Consider the following 9,984-nt stretch of genomic DNA (forward strand, 5'->3'; position numbering starts at 1 on the left):
ATTATTTTCCTTACTAAAATATAAGATTTTAAATGGACTTATAATCGCTGCAACAGATTTTATATATATATATATATATATATATATATATATATATATATATATATATATTTATATATATATTTATATATATTTATATATATATTTATATATATATTTATATTCAGGTGATTATTTATAATTATGAGTCTTGATATACTTTAAATTCTTTTAGACTACTTATGTCTCGATACTTTAATTTAAGTGATCAAGGTTTTAATGAAGGAAACTTAAACAAAATATTGTATAGCTTTTAATGATTTACGAGTATTATAATGTATTATTGGGTGATTTATATTTTTTTCGGTAGTTAAAAATGATTATTTCCTTTTGTCTATGTAAGGCGATAGGTGGATTCGAGTTCTGTTACTTTTCCTCTTTCAAGAGGGTACAAATATCTCGTCAAGGGTTTCTGACTTGTGCTGAGTATTATGCTTGGTGAATGGATGTTACTCACCAATGTTTTCACTCGTAAGTCCTTGAAGAACTAGGGAGATATGTCCAAAGCGGTGTGTCTAGGACAACTCTTATCCACGGTCCATATGAGGGACTGGTTTTGTTATATATTTATCATATGTGCGTGTAGAAGAAGAACCGAGATAAATTCATTTATTGCGAGTGAGAGATGAGAAGCAAGTAGTTTCTGAAGTTACATGTAGAGATAATATGATCTTATTAATACACTGATAATATTATTAAATGTTCAAAGTATGTAAGTAAATCTATCTGTAACTTTTGTTTTTCTATGTTCGTTTAGCTCACCCTACTTGTGTGTCTACGATGATCGTATAACTTGTGTCGTTATACGGGGGTAGATGATGTTTCAGGTAAAACTGAAGACATTTAGTGCGAGGATGCGTTGGGAAACACTCTTTGAGACTTTTAAATATGTATTTTAAATTGTGAAACATCGTGGTTTGTAATTTTAAACTACTTTTAATATTCGGTTTGTAATCCAATAATTACTCTTGAAAACTTGGACGTTCTCATTGTATAATATTAATAAATGTGTGGTTTTAAATGTAAACGTATATTTTGGAAAAATTTTCTGTAACACTTCGAGAAGGGGTGTTACACCAGCAACCAAAACTTAAGTTGTTTTGCAGGATACATAGCAGGTACAGTATGATCTCAAGGATGAATTAACTTGGAACAATCAAAATCTTGAGGATCTACAACTCGTAAAACTGTATCAATCTGTTGCATTATGCTTAAATTGTTTGATTGGTTGTTGTTGTGTGATTACATGAATAAAATCTCTGATCATTTGATTGATTGATTAATTGAATATGATTCTCTGTTTTTATGTGTCTTATCGACTGCTTTATTAATTCATTCGACTATGTTATGTGTGTGCTTTGAACTCTGTTTTGAAAATTCTCATGACAAACGATAATCAAATATGTGTTTTAGGTATTCGACTATTGACCCTGTTTTCAGACCGTTAAAATTAAATTTTTGAATCTTGTGGAGTTTGTGTGTAAACTTTTTGACTCGTCTGTCTATATATGGTTGTTTCTTTTCCAAGAGATGATGACCAATCACTATTGAATAAAGAAGACATATATCTGATATATGCTCTACTGTTAGAACTCCAACAAATTGGGCATTTGTCATCTGTGACCACATGATAAAATACACTAAGAGCAAAGGATTAAGTTTGCCATATGGTGTCCTCATCAGCAAAATACTGAAAATGCAGAAGGTGGATCTAACTAACGAGAAAGTCATTCAGTGCAATAAGAGCAACATCATGGAAAAACTGTTCCTAAATTTTGCTAGCATTATTAAACTAAAGGGTGACTGGACTATGATAGATGACATTCCCTTTACAAATGAAATGGATCCTCTAAATATCGATCCCTCCAGATATAAGTTCCATCCTCTAAGCACATTTGAAGGATATGTGGGTAGAAGATTTGACAGATTGGATGAAAAGTTGATTATCTTACAAAAGTCTTTATATGAACTACATAGAAAAATGGACTATGCTCTACACATAAAAGCCTTTGAAGAATCATCAACTGGTGACAGCGACAATGGAATAAACAGTGCGGATAAAAAGATTGTGGAATCTTCTGAATCAGAATAAAATTCAGTTTACCCAGTTTCACTTAGACTAATAGGATGTCTCTTTGTTAAGTCCCTAACAAGTGTACCAGATCGTTATCAAGTAATATAAAATGGGTAAGTCCAAGTATTGTTTCCCAAAGGACTCTTAGGCCTTAACTTTCATGTAAACTAATCGCGTAAGACTTGAGAAATTGATTTTGAGTTTTTAAATGCAAAAACAAAAGTAAACATGCAAATGCAGTGATTTAATTAGCTAATAGAAACTATAAATGAATGGAGTTGTTTGGGTTTACAATTTCATCTTATCCACCCTCATATATCTACTCTTATTATTTCATTTGCTTATTTATCATATTGTCATGCAAACATTCTTGGTCTACCCTTAACCCAATCCCTTGGCGAAAAGAGCCTATTACTAATTATTGGCTTGTTATCCCTAGCCTCCCCTAGTAATTAATAATGCATGATAAACGGAAGCAAAATACAATTGATCGTCCTACCCCTATCCCTATGTGGTATTGCTTAATCAAGGAATTCCTCCCAGCTCATGACATTACTGTACGTTCCCGTATCAATAAAGACAAACAACATTTACCGAATGAGTTAAACGATAAAAGCATTAAATACAGGTGAGGAACCCAACAATTGATAAATCAAGCATATGCAAGCATATAAAATAAATAAGAATTTGGATATATGAGATTTTCAAAAGATTACATTGTTCCCCAACAACCTAGGGTTTAGTTCACCATAACCATGGTGAAACTAGATGAAATATGATGAAAGAATGGAAGAAATAACCCTAAACTTGGTAGATTGGAGCCTAAGCATCCAAAGAACCTCCTCCAAGGTGTGTGGAATAACTCTGGACGTTTCTTTCTACCAAAAGAATGAGTTTTGATTCGCACTGGCCTATATATAGGCCAAAAAGATAATAGAAAGATCACAGAATCTGCTATAATAAAAACAAACAACCGTCCAGGCGCCTAAGTTCACCGCTCAGCGGTTTCCCTTAGCCATTGGACCGCTCAGCGGTTAGTTTTGCCGCTGAGCAGATTGCCTCTAATCGCCCTGGACGCTCAGCGGTTCACTTGACCCCTCTTTTCATCCTTTTTCTTCCTCTTTCACGTGTATAAGTCCACCTTACTTCACTTCCATCTTCAATTCACCTTAAAACCCTGCAAAACAATGTAAAAACAAGCATAATATCTCTAAAACTAACTTTTGACTCTCTCATGATTCAACTAAGTGTTTTACTTGATTTTAAGCTCATTCTAAGTCATAAAGGGTGTGTTTTGATATCAATTTTAAGTATGAAAATAACGGTCTTTAGACCATTATCACTGTTTTGCTTTGTTTTGATCATGGCTTAGTATCTCATTGTTTTGTTGTGTTCCTTGTTTGTTCTCACCATTTTAATATCATTTTACAAGGAAATGAAATCGGTGTTTTTGAATCAAATTCAATTACTTTAAATTGATTGATTGAAATCTGATGTGCTGAATGTTGATCAATTCGACTGTGATATGATTGAAGTCGATTATGCTTGATCTGTTATATACATCTTTACATATTGACTTCTTGATTATTATATTTCTTGCATAACTAAAATGCTTGATCTGTGAAAGATCTTTGAAAGGTTTTGTAGGAAAAACATTGCTTTGGAATTACAAGTGGAATTCAACATCATTGACAAGCAATGAATTCGACTGGGAAAATAACGCAATCGACTGCATTATAATAGGACTATAAATTCCAATCATGGAATTTGGTTATCTTTCTATTGATTGATTATTTTGTCTTAAATATCTGCAATTATCTCTGATATAAATTGGTTATGAATATATTGATTGAGATAATATTGTGAGATTGTTGAAATGTGTATCATTGCATGATAAATATGTTTGATATCTTATCTTTGACACAACATTGTGCTATACTGTTTGTACACTCTGTTGATTGTACTACATTGTGCATTTGATTTGGTTTATCATATATGCATAATGACAGGGGGAGTAGTACACTCATTCACATATTTACTCACATGCCTGCATTTCAGGGGGAGTTATTTTACATGTGATTAAATGTGACAGGGGGAGCATCTATGCATTTCATATATTTGCATACTATTTACTGATGCATCTCTTTTCTGAAATATCACCATATTACATCATGAGCATTCCTTTTTTGTTAATGTACAAAGGGGGAGAGAATTCATGAAAGCTTTACAAAAGGGGGAGAAATATTTTTCTATCTCATATTCGCTTGATGTTTTGATGATTGTTTTGGTTACATGCAGAGTATATTTGAACTGTTTGATACTATTTGTTTACTCTGTTTTGTATCATATTGTACAAACATGGTTTGTTATTAATCATGGTTGTGCATCATCAAAAAAAGGGGGAGATTGTTGAGATTTTTGACAACACAATATCTATATCAACCTGGTTTTTTATGATGACAACACATTGCTTAATAACACATATGTTGTTGTTGTGTTACATGTTCTTATGCTTATTGATTGGTATACTTGTTGAACATGTGTATGTGATAAGTGGCTTTGTGAATGCATATTCATTGTACTTGTACTTGTTACATCATTACTAGATGCATTGCACATATTTTGAAAGATGAAAACCAAAAGCACTTTTGTGAACTTATAACTGTGTGATAAAGTTGCAGTAAAGTCGACTCCAATATTAATTGAATCGACTGTACTAAAGTCTTTGTATAGATTTTTAGAATTAGTGCTTTGTGAGATTTTGAGAAGAAAAGAATTTCAAAATGTTCTTACATGTTGAAGTCGACTATATGCGCCACACATTCGACTGTATTTGTTGTTTGTTTTGAAATTTTGTTATGCTCTTGTATAGTAATGACTATATTTTCAAAAGTTAATTGAGCATTGAATAGTTGGTCAACTATATTAAATGAGAATTTATTTTTGGTTGACTGAATGCTACTTGGTTGAAAAACTGTTATAACTGTCGAACCTAGTCGACTGTATTAGTAGCATATTCGACTATGAGAAACTCTGAAAAATAGAATTCTATAAATTGACCGAACATGAAGTTTTTCTAAGACTTTTGATGATTTGACATTTTCATATTTTGTTTCAGATAGATTTCTCCGTGGTTGAGAGCTCCAAAAATTCTCCAAGAAGACCATGGTGATCGTTCTTGAGAGAGATTCCAAGGGAGGCTGATTGTGCACTTATTGATTGATCATCATCTGGACATTGAAGGTGTACCTGGTTTGATCAAGAAGTTATTCTAGCTTGGCATCCATGAAGCTTGTTGCATTGGACCTATTGTTATTACAGGGGTTAGACTCGTGTAGTGTTGTTCACGTTGAGGATTGTTCGATATGGTGTTACAGATTGCAGGAGAGGGAATTTTTGTTGCAAGTCTAGTTTTGTTGTTGCAGCTATATTTTGGTTAGAGGGTTAGAGAGGAGATTTATATTTTTGACGTGGAGGTCTTCTATAAATTCCTTGTTGTAAAAACCTTGCCATTATAGTGCATTTGCTTCTTGCGTTGGAAGGACACTGGATGTAGGCATTGTTGGCCGAACCAGTATAAAAACCAGTGTTTCAAGTTTTGGCCATTGGGTTAATGAGTGTTATTGTAAAGCAATTTTTTAACTCATGAGTTCCTATTTTGAGGTTTTGCAATGTGGTTGATGGTGACATTAGGAGTATTAAGGAGAAACAACCTAACATTGTGAATAGGTTCTGTAGAATACTTTTTGTTTGTTTACCTCATGTTTGTGTAATTTTGACTGATATAAAAATTCGAATTCTGGTTTACTAAGTTGAATAGTTTTTCACTTGTATCTCCTTCACTAAGAATTTAAAGTTAAGGGTTATTGTGTTTGCATATTCTTTTTCATAGGATGTTATGATGGTTTAAGGAGGTATACAAGTTGTAACCAAGTTTGTTCTTTTAGAATTATTGGCATATCATATTATTAACACTTTCTCCATTTATTGGGCTTCCACCATTATATGATTAAATTATATTTTAAGGTACGGAAAGGTGTTGGATTATGCACTCATATATTGGAGGGACATAGAGATTGAGGATTTTTTTTCATTCATGATTTTGGCTATCTTGTTGGCTTTCGTTTGATTCCTGAGACTGGTTTGATACATTTCTTTCATCACTTTTTCATTCCCATATTAAAAAAAAAAATTTACTCATTTTCATTTTCATGCATGTGATAATCTCTCTAGGCGTGTTCTAATTCCATTAAGTTAGTTAAGGTCCTCTACTTTTTCATAGGATTGAGAATATGGTGTATCAATGTTATGTTACGATGACAGTTGAAGAATAGTGTTGCATCCATCTAGTTTCATTTAGAGGATCTTATTTTTTGGTCTTTGAAGAGTCTTTGAAAGGAATGAAAAACCTGTGACTGGAGTGTCACACATTGTTTGTGACTTTTGGAGATAATCAGGTATATTCTTATTAATTTTAGCTTTGATACTAGATTACCATTATACATTCAAGAATAATGATAAACTTCTTTGTCATTTGGTTTTACAATTTCCATTCATTTTACTTTCCCATGCAGCATGTGAAACATCGTTGGTGCTTCCCCTAGGGGGTTCACTTATGGAGAAAAATGTTTATTCCTTGCTAATGATTGACATGCCAACCTAGTTCTGGTTTATGCATTTCTAACTTTATCCACCTTTTACCAATCTCAATTTTGTCCCTTGCCCTTTTGTTTTGTCAATTTAGTTATAATTACGCTTCATTATGACATATGACTTTCACATTTTAAAATTTCCTTTGGAGCTTGTTCTGATTTATCTTAGAAGATGTTAATATCTTATCAAGGATGAGACTAGTACTTGATTTTGGTGAAGACTTTTGATAATGAAGTATCGTCCACATGGGTATATAAGGATGCTCGAAGTATATTAGTGATACACAATATAAAACATCAGGTAAGCTGTTTCATTTTATTTTATATTATTGGATAAATATATTACAAAGCACAATAACATCATGCTTTAATCTCTCTGTTTCTTAAATTTACATTTCAAGTGTCACCAACAAAACAGGGGTCTCTATAGGTTCTATTTTATACTTTCCATCTAGATGCCCTCAGTTTGGCTGCCTTTTATTAGTGTTCATTAAGTCACATGCTAGAAATTAGAAATATATTCTGAATGACAAATAATAAAAGTTCTTTGTTAAAAAGTGAGATTATTACTTGTATAAAAAAGAAAATATGAGCTATTAGAAGCAGTGAAAGAAATGCCAATTTTAGGAAATAATCATAATGAGTTTGGTGGTCACGAAATTTAGATACACTAGTGCAAGGAAGGGAATATACCGCGGTTATTTTTCACTATACGTCGCGGTTCATGAACCGTGGCATATTCAGCCGCGGTAGTAAGTTAGACTTTAGGCCGCGGTTACAACTGCGGTAAAAAAACTGGGGAATATACTGCGGTTGTAGTGGGAACCGCGGCCTAAACCCCTTTTTTAAAAAAAAAAATTGTTCCAGTATATGTCGCGGTTAGAACCGTGGTAAAAAACCCAGGAATAGACTGCGGTCTTGCACTAACTGTGGCCAAAGGTCTTTAAAATAAAATAAAAAAACAAAAAAACGAACACTTTATACCGCGGTTGTGGTAACAACTGCAGCATATTCCCCTGCAGTTTTTTAAAATTGCAGGTCTGTTTTTGTGATATCCACTAACACAAAAACAGACCTGCATATCAAATACATATTCAAATTCATTTTCAATAGAACAAACACATGTTGAAATGTATTTAAACATCAAATAAAGTACAAAGTCTAATAAAATACAATCTAATCAAATGCAATGCTTAAATCTAGTAACTCGGATTTATTGTATAATCTAACTATATACTTTGCAGTAACGTTCCTCATGTATGATAGTGGCTTCTCAAGAACTGGTGTAGTAGTCTTGAACTTCTACACAAGACAATTCATATTAATTAATGTATATGAATTCTAAATTTGGGAAAAAATCAAAATTTGTTAAAGTTAAATATTACTGTTTCCCAGCCTCTTGTGATGTGAGAACGAACAATATGGGTCATCCAATACATTACATAGTATCCGCAATCATATGTCCCATTTTGTTTGTTACACTACAATATATCATCACAGTTGTAAATAGTTACTAAATAACATTAAAATAAAACAACTATAAGAAAGTATTGCTTTAGCATATGTCATACCTTGAGAGAAATCCAAGCAATCTTTCTACTGTTAGCAATTGATCTCCCAACCATCATCATACTTGCTGGAATAGAACTATATATAAAAAAAGGTTTNANCATTCATTTATATAACAAAGAAAGTCCAAACATTGAGGTTCTTACCAATCAATTGCTTGTCTGAGATGTGTTGGAGGAGGCCTATGGAATAAGCAGAACCACAAAGCATAGTTCTCTTGCATAGACATAACAAGAAGCTGCTAATGGTGTCTGAAATTCATAATAACTTAAACTATTATATATTAAAATCACATATGGAACTTTTTTATGTTAACAAAGTTCACTTACCCGAATATATAAGGCAAAAAGTATATTTTCTTGTCGCTTCCAAAACTTCTTATCAGATTTGTATTGATCTGATCAAAATCATTTGATTCATGAATGGATTGGGGATCAATGAATCCATAATCATCATAACGCCCCAACTTGTTACATACCCCAAACATATACCCGAAATCAAAAATTAACTTTGATATAAGGATACTTGATATATATAATTGCTTATAGACTTACATCACCCATAGCTAAATAATTTAAATATTCAACTCTTGTGTTCCCGACGCAAGCTCTCTGATATCTTGGCTATGAAGGTATAATGGGACCTCAGAGGTTGCCCCAAATGTATTAACATCATACTCAACCTCCAAAGGCTTCTCTTCAAGGATGTTAGCAAGTAGATGCAATGAAGCAATAGGATCATCCTCAGATAAAGGAATCTTCTCTTGTGGTTGCGTCTGTTGTTACATGGAAAAATAAGATAAGTTTTGACATCAATAACCTTTAAAATTGAGAAGTGTAAAGAAGAATTTCATACCGGGGGGTCAGAAACTGGACCAACCAAATGTTTAGGCCAAGCGATAAAGGACTTGAATGCTTGTTCCACAGTGAAAATCTCATATGTGGCCAGAGGACCTAAGGCATCTGGCATGATCATTTCGTCCACTGAGACCTTCACCTCATCCTCTGATAGCTGCATACCATGAACAACAGTCGCTGACTTAAACTGTGTTCCACGAGCTACCAGGACTGTCTCGGTATCGTCTAAAATGTATAGCAGACATGGACTAGCATCGTCCATGTCATCCCCTGGGACGGCTGGTGCGGAACAACTTCCTTTCACGCCTCTCCCTGTCATAGTAAATGTTAGATTATACAAAAGATACAAATAATTGCACATAAATGTTTATTAAGTTTACCTGTGGGAGGCACAACATGTTCCTGTTCCTGTACAGGAGATGGCACCGGGTGCATGCCATAGCTATCAAACTACTGCTGGAACATGGAGCTGAATTCAGCCCTGAGCTTTGATCTAACCTTGTTTGTGATCTCGTCCATAAGGTCCGCTCGGACCTTTTTTGTGATCTCTTGTGTCATCCTTTCTCTTTGTGCTTTGGTGTATGCATATGAAGGCTGACAAGAAGAGCTCCCAAAATAATCTTTAATTCCTACTCCAGGACCAGCAGCACGTACACGTGCAGGGTGCTCAGGTCGTTCAATCGCAGCAGTAAGAATATCCTGGTGACCCTTTGGAGTGAATTGACCTTGGGAGCTCTGCTCAACCAAGGAGTCCTGTAACATTACAAAACACCATTATTCTTTAAAAAGTTCA

This window comes from Vigna radiata, unplaced genomic scaffold (genome assembly GCF_000741045.1).
Source record: "Vigna radiata var. radiata cultivar VC1973A unplaced genomic scaffold, Vradiata_ver6 scaffold_149, whole genome shotgun sequence".
NCBI classification, from domain to species: Eukaryota; Viridiplantae; Streptophyta; class Magnoliopsida; order Fabales; family Fabaceae; genus Vigna; species Vigna radiata.